General features: G+C 53.0%; 1 pseudogene; it reads left to right on the forward strand.

The window, feature by feature from the left end:
• The first annotated feature begins 599 nt into the window (after nt 1-599).
• Nucleotides 600-765, forward strand: LOC146799697 (5.8S ribosomal RNA; annotated as a pseudogene).
• The last annotated feature ends 5,235 nt before the right edge of the window (nt 766-6,000 follow it).

The raw sequence follows: 6,000 nt of genomic DNA on the forward strand, positions 1-6,000 counted from the left end.
GAGTCCTGGGCAACCGAGGAGCGTCCCTTCTCGTGTGGCAGGGTGGCCTGTAAGAGAAAGGGGCGAGGGCCTGTGAGGGGACCCCGGCTCCTCTCGGTGGGAGACGGGCGGGATGGGGAGCCGCCTGGCTCTTCCCTACCGGCGCCTCTGACCCGGGCGAGGGTGGGGTGGACTACTCGCTAGCCCGCCGGCACGGCTTGGGGATGCCTGTGACGGACGGCTGACGTGCATGTGGGGTGACTCTCTCTCATTGCCAGGTACCCGGTTCAACGCAGTCCCGTGCGGCCAGGCCGAGGGGTTTGAAGACTCGCGCGGTCCCTCCCGGGCTACTCCGGGAGGAACTGGCAGCTGCGGGGCTGCCTGCTCCCGTTGCTCCGTGAGCCCCCTTCCTCGTCGGCGGGTAGATGGGGGGGGGACTCCCGGGCCGAGCGCCTGGTTATGTTTTTTTTCTCCCTATGGTGCAGTCTGACTCCCAGAGGGGAAGCCTTGAACGGGGCGGCCAGGCCGTCTCGCTGCGCGGGCGGTGGATGGACGGCATCGCCTTCCTCCCGCCTCTCTTACACCCGCAGGTGGGTGAACGTTTTCGAAAAGTTGCCTGTGACTCTTGGCGGTGGATCACTCGGCCCGCACGTCGATGAAGAACGCAGCTAGCTGCGAGAATCAGTGTGAATTGCAGGATACATTGCAGGACACATTGATCATGGACACTTCGAACGCACCTTGCGGCCTCGGGTTCCTCCCGGGGCTACGCCTGTCTGAGGGTCGCTTGATCGTCAATTGCCCCGGGGCTTCCCTGGGCCACGGCTGAGGCAGTCGCAGGGATAGCTCTGCTTCCCTTTGTCCCCCCACAAGGTCAGACCCCCCATTCGCCCGTGGCAGGGTCCCTCGCTGGGTCCTGCTGCAGAGGTATGCCGCCGGTGTGCCTGGCCCCGAGAAGGGGACAGGCAACCGTTCCGCCTCGGGCCTGTCACGGGGTGCCTAGCAGCGTGGCTGTCTGTGGTGTCCCGCAGGCTGCCCGCGCGCATGAGCCTCGGGCACCCACCTCCGCGGCCGGCTCCCCGGGGAGGGCGAACGCCCTCCAGATCCAATCCGGGGAAAGAGGGCATGCGCGCTGCCGGCGTTCTTTTTCTGTCTATGACCACAGATCAAAAGTGGCGACCTGCTGAATTTAAGCAGATTACTAAGCAGAGGAAAAGAAACTAACCAGGATTCCCCCAGAAATGGCGAGGGAAGAGCCCAGCACCGAATCCCCACCCGGCGGCAGGCGCGGGACATGTGACGTACAGAAAACCGACTCCCCGGCATCGCTCAGGGGGCCCAAGTCCTTCTGATCAAGGCTCACCCCGCGGACGGTGTTAGGCCGGTAGCGGCCTCCGGCGCGCCGGGATCGGGTCTTCTCGGAGTTGGGTTGCTTGGGAATGCAGCCCAAAGCGGGTGGTAAACTCCATCTAAGGCTAAATGCGGGCACGAGACCGATAGCCAACAAGTACCGTAAGGGAAAGTTGAAAAGAACTTTGAAGAGGGAGTTCAAGAGGGCGTGTAACCGTCGAGAGGGTCCGTGCTGTCCACCTGGAGGATTCAACACGGCGGGAAGATCGGTGGCCCAGGAGTTCCGGATCCCCTCCGCGGGACCGGCGCCCGGGCCCTACCCGGCCCCCGCAGGGCGCATATCCTCCGCAGCAGTGCACTGCAACCGGCTCTGGGTCCGCTGGGAAGGCTGCGGGGTGGCAGGTGGCCCTCTGCTTCGGTGGAGGGTGTTACAGCCCCCCTAGCAGCAGCTTCGCTGTGTCTGCGTGGCTGAGGGAGATTCTACCGCCTCCGCGCCGACCCCCAGGCACCTGTTTCCGGCCGCCCCTCGGGGCACGTTGGGGCGGGGAAGGGGGACGGGGCCCCCTGCTCCCGGCGCGGCTGTCGACTGCGGCAGACTGTTCTCAGTGCGCCCCGACCGCTGGCGGAGCGGAGTTCTTTGTCCACCCCTACAAAAAGCACGGACAATAATAATGGCTCCCTTGTAACCCGACCTTCCTTAGAAATAGAAACCAAAAGAATGCTGCATCGAAAGCATAACTTGGCATTTGTTTCTGTGAATAAACAATACATGGCCACAGCAGCACTTATGAGAAGGGTGGGATGTGGGAACAAAGAGTGCACAATGGAGGGACGGAGGGAAGGGAATGGAATACAAGATGGTGGCAGGCATGGGAAAGGAGAAGTGCACAAGGGCAACAGAGGAGAAACAGAAGAGCAGGGCTGGACTGGCCATTCTGCCGCTGCTGCATTTCCTTTGCTATGGCGATAGTTGATTTCCAGTAGTACCCTACAGAAGAGAGACAGAGTGAGAAAGGTGCTAGAGTGCCAGACGGCGTGGACAGAGAGTGCTGTAGTTGTGAAGTAGCCCCTCATGCAGTTCAATGCAGGCACCTGAGAGGTGGTGGAATAATACACCCAAATAGCCAATAGAATTAGGTGAGAGGTGAATGCTTCACTGGGTTGAGCCAAGATGTACGGACAAAGTCTCAAGCCAATCGCTGAAACAGGCTGATCGAAGGAAGCCAATGGTTGACAGGGTGGATCCAAACCCACTTTATGTAAATGAGCAGCAATAGATCTGTTTAAAAAGTTTGCTGTCAAAACTCAGAACTAAAAGGATGGTGAGGAGGTTTCTATGTCTGACAAAGGGGCACATTTATTTAAGGTGATTTTCATAGTCCTATACATTGAAGTCACATAGCAGTTGGGAAATATGTTCACATCAATCAAGTTATACAAACATCTCCCCTATGGCCCTCACACAAACACCTTATTGAACAATCATATCCATGATTTAAACTTTTCTGACACACAACTTGGGGGTGGGTCAAAGCCTCAAGTGAATCATGATACCCCTGCACCAACCATGGTAACAAATATCACATTCCACTCCGCATACATGGTTTATGCCAAAACATGTCTTTTCACATGTGTTTGTCTCAAAAAGTGTTTTACCCCAACCTTGATGCAAGGGTTTAGATCCATGCTGTGAGGTATAGTCACATTAAAGGCACTTCATAACTATTTTGTGAGTTGCTCCACTGTGCAGAATTAAAATTACACTTTTTTTCTCAAGTTCGCTCCGTACCTCCTAGAACTAGTTTTTGGAGGAGAAATTAGATGAGTAAAGTTGGCTTGGCAGTTATCTCAACATGTTTAGGAAGCTTTACCCTCCTCTTTTTCTGAAATGTTCTCTTTTCTACTGACCCATTTATACACCCAGCATCTCTTCGGGCTCTACCTGAGCATCTTGAAATTGGGTCCTATTCTGCCAGAAGTCAATCCCCAAGGGTGTCCATAATGGATCATGTTGGTGTGTCTGAGGATTGTAACTTTCTGCTTGAGACAGTTCACTTCTGTGGTCCAGGAGTTTAGAGGAAAAAATACTTCTATTAATGTTACCCTTCCTGAGACATTTTATACTGGTACAAATAATCTAGTGCTTGGGAGAATCCCTCCTCACTTAAAGGAGTTATTTCTCTTCCCACCGTCATGTGGGAGTGCTCATACACCTGGAAACTTCACAGCAAGTGTTGTGTTATCTTTTAAATTTATGTGTGGCACATGCATCCCTCGTGTGTAACTGTTTAGTTTTGTAAGCTTTGCTTCCATTCCATCAATTCTAATACCAGTGTTCTGGAGTGTTGCAGTCAGTACACTGGAGGCAGCTGGAGTGAGCGGAAAGTCACGGATGCTACCTGTTGTAATAGGTGTTTCAACTTCAATGTTTACATCTTGGATATAAAGACTGGACTCTACAATTTTGGCGACGTGTTCATGAAACACCTGGAACCCGCTTATTTGCCCTTTGTTTAGATTTTATTATGGGCTTATATTCTCGGATGCTTTTAGATGCCAAGGTAGCGCTTAATCCATTCCTTGTTCTGGAGCAGGTCCATCGAGTGCCAACGAGCCGCACGCTGCCGGGGAGAGCTCCTAGACCCTTTCTCTTCAGCCTCCTACAGGGATTGTGGCGCCGGCCTGAGAGAGGTATGCAAGCTGGGGGAGGTGAAAGTGAATAACGCCACAGTTATTTTCTTCCCTGACTACGCCACAGGGGTGCAGAGGCAGAGGGGCTCATCTCTAGTGGTTAAGCGATGCCTCCAAGAGTTGGGCATCAAATACTCCCTCCTCTACCCCTAAAGGCTGCGAGTGATATCAGATTTTGACACGCAAATCATTGACGCCGCTGAACAGTGCTGGACCTGGCTGCAATATTGTGGTCGCCAGGTTCTGCGGACAGGGAGTGAAGGGTTTGCGCAACAAGCTGTCATTGGTGGAGCCAGTCATAGTGGGAGGCATAGGAGGAGCAGGCGTCCCCTCCACAACTATAAGCCACACCCAATCTGCAGCAGGTTGTACAAGAAAGGCGGAAGGAGCTGCATGTGGTGCCGATGATGTGCAATCGCACTCAGCGACCGGATCCCGACACTTCCCCAGAGCGCTCCCCCGCCAATATGGGCTCCACTGCGACGTGGTCATCCAGTGCAGAGTCCATGCAGCTCCCAAATGTGACTCCTCAGACGGCAGATAACCTAATTTAATGTTGACTAGTTGTGCGTCTCTCCTTTTTCCACTGTTACAGACAGCTCAGGAGAGTCTCTGGCGTTTGACGGTCCCTTGTCTCCATCTTCCTGTTGCTGAAGTTCCGGTCTATCGAGGTCAGTACTTACAGGGGATCAGATCCAGTTGTCACCCACAGAGCAGTTGTCCAGGTGAGCGGGAGGTGGTGCTGGTCTCCTTGGTGCTCCAAGCTGCAGTGGCATGAGGTCCATGGCCTTGTTGACTTTGCCAAGGATGAGTTGTGGAAGTTCTTTGATTATCCCTAGCAGCACCGTTGCAACGCTGTGATATCACATGTTTGATGTTCCGGTTGCGCAATGTGCCACAGCATGTTTACAGAGCCACTTTACGTGGCTTTTCATGGACTTGTAAATATATGTCTCTTTCATGTATTAAACAGTGTGAAAGGGGCATTCCATAGAGTGGTGGCCAGCATGGCTCGTGGGTGACGGGCGAAGGCGGGTGCGGGAGTGGTTGCGATAGCGGGAGAGTGTGCATAAAAAAAAAAATATATATATATATATATACATATATATATATATATATATATATATATGTATATATATATATATATTACTCCTCCAAGCTGCTCCAGAATGCTCACCACCTCCAAACCGGAGGGCGCGTCGACGTACGGGCCTCCAAAGCACGGCCCGGAAATATCAAAATAAAGAATCCTCTTGTCAAAAAGGAAGGTCGACGCATTGTCTGCTGCGCAAAAATCTTTAATCAGCTCACAACGTTATACGCGTTTCGCCTGCAGGCGAAACGCGTATTACGTTGTGAGCTGATTAAAGATTTTTGCGCAGCAGACAAGGCGTCGACCTTCCTTTTTGACAAGAGGATTCTTTATTTTGATATATATATATATATATAAAAAACTTAGTTTGCCGCCGGGTCATGTGTCCCTGCTCCTTCTCTCACCGAGGAACAGAAAGCACTGCCAGGCCCCACTGTCCAATCACAAAGCTGCAATGCAGCGCTGTGATTGGTTTTGTGCGTCCTGGTTCGACGCTCAACCAGGGAATGGGGGCATAGGCATGTTCTCCACATAGGCCGTAATGCAGCCTGCATGGAGAAGCGGAAAAGTGCGCATGACTGGTTTGGGAGGCCCCAGAGGGCCGATCAAACAGTCATTGTGCACTTAGAGGTGGGCAAAGCACTCCTCCCCTGTCCTCCTCTGAGAGCAGAGCATCGCCGCCCGCCCACAAGCAGCACAATCATAAAATGACAATAAATTCCAGTTATTATCATTTTATGTTTCTACTTCTTGCTCTGCTTGAAAGCAGTAGGGCGACGCTCCTCCGCCATAGCAGAGGATCCGCCACTGGTTCAATGGGTGTTGCTGTGGGTGTTCCCACGCCAAACCAATGGAATCTGAAGCATTCCCAGGTTTACGAGAAACCG

Source organism: Triturus cristatus, chromosome 9, assembly GCF_964204655.1.
Source record: "Triturus cristatus chromosome 9, aTriCri1.1, whole genome shotgun sequence".
NCBI classification, from domain to species: domain Eukaryota; kingdom Metazoa; phylum Chordata; class Amphibia; order Caudata; family Salamandridae; genus Triturus; species Triturus cristatus.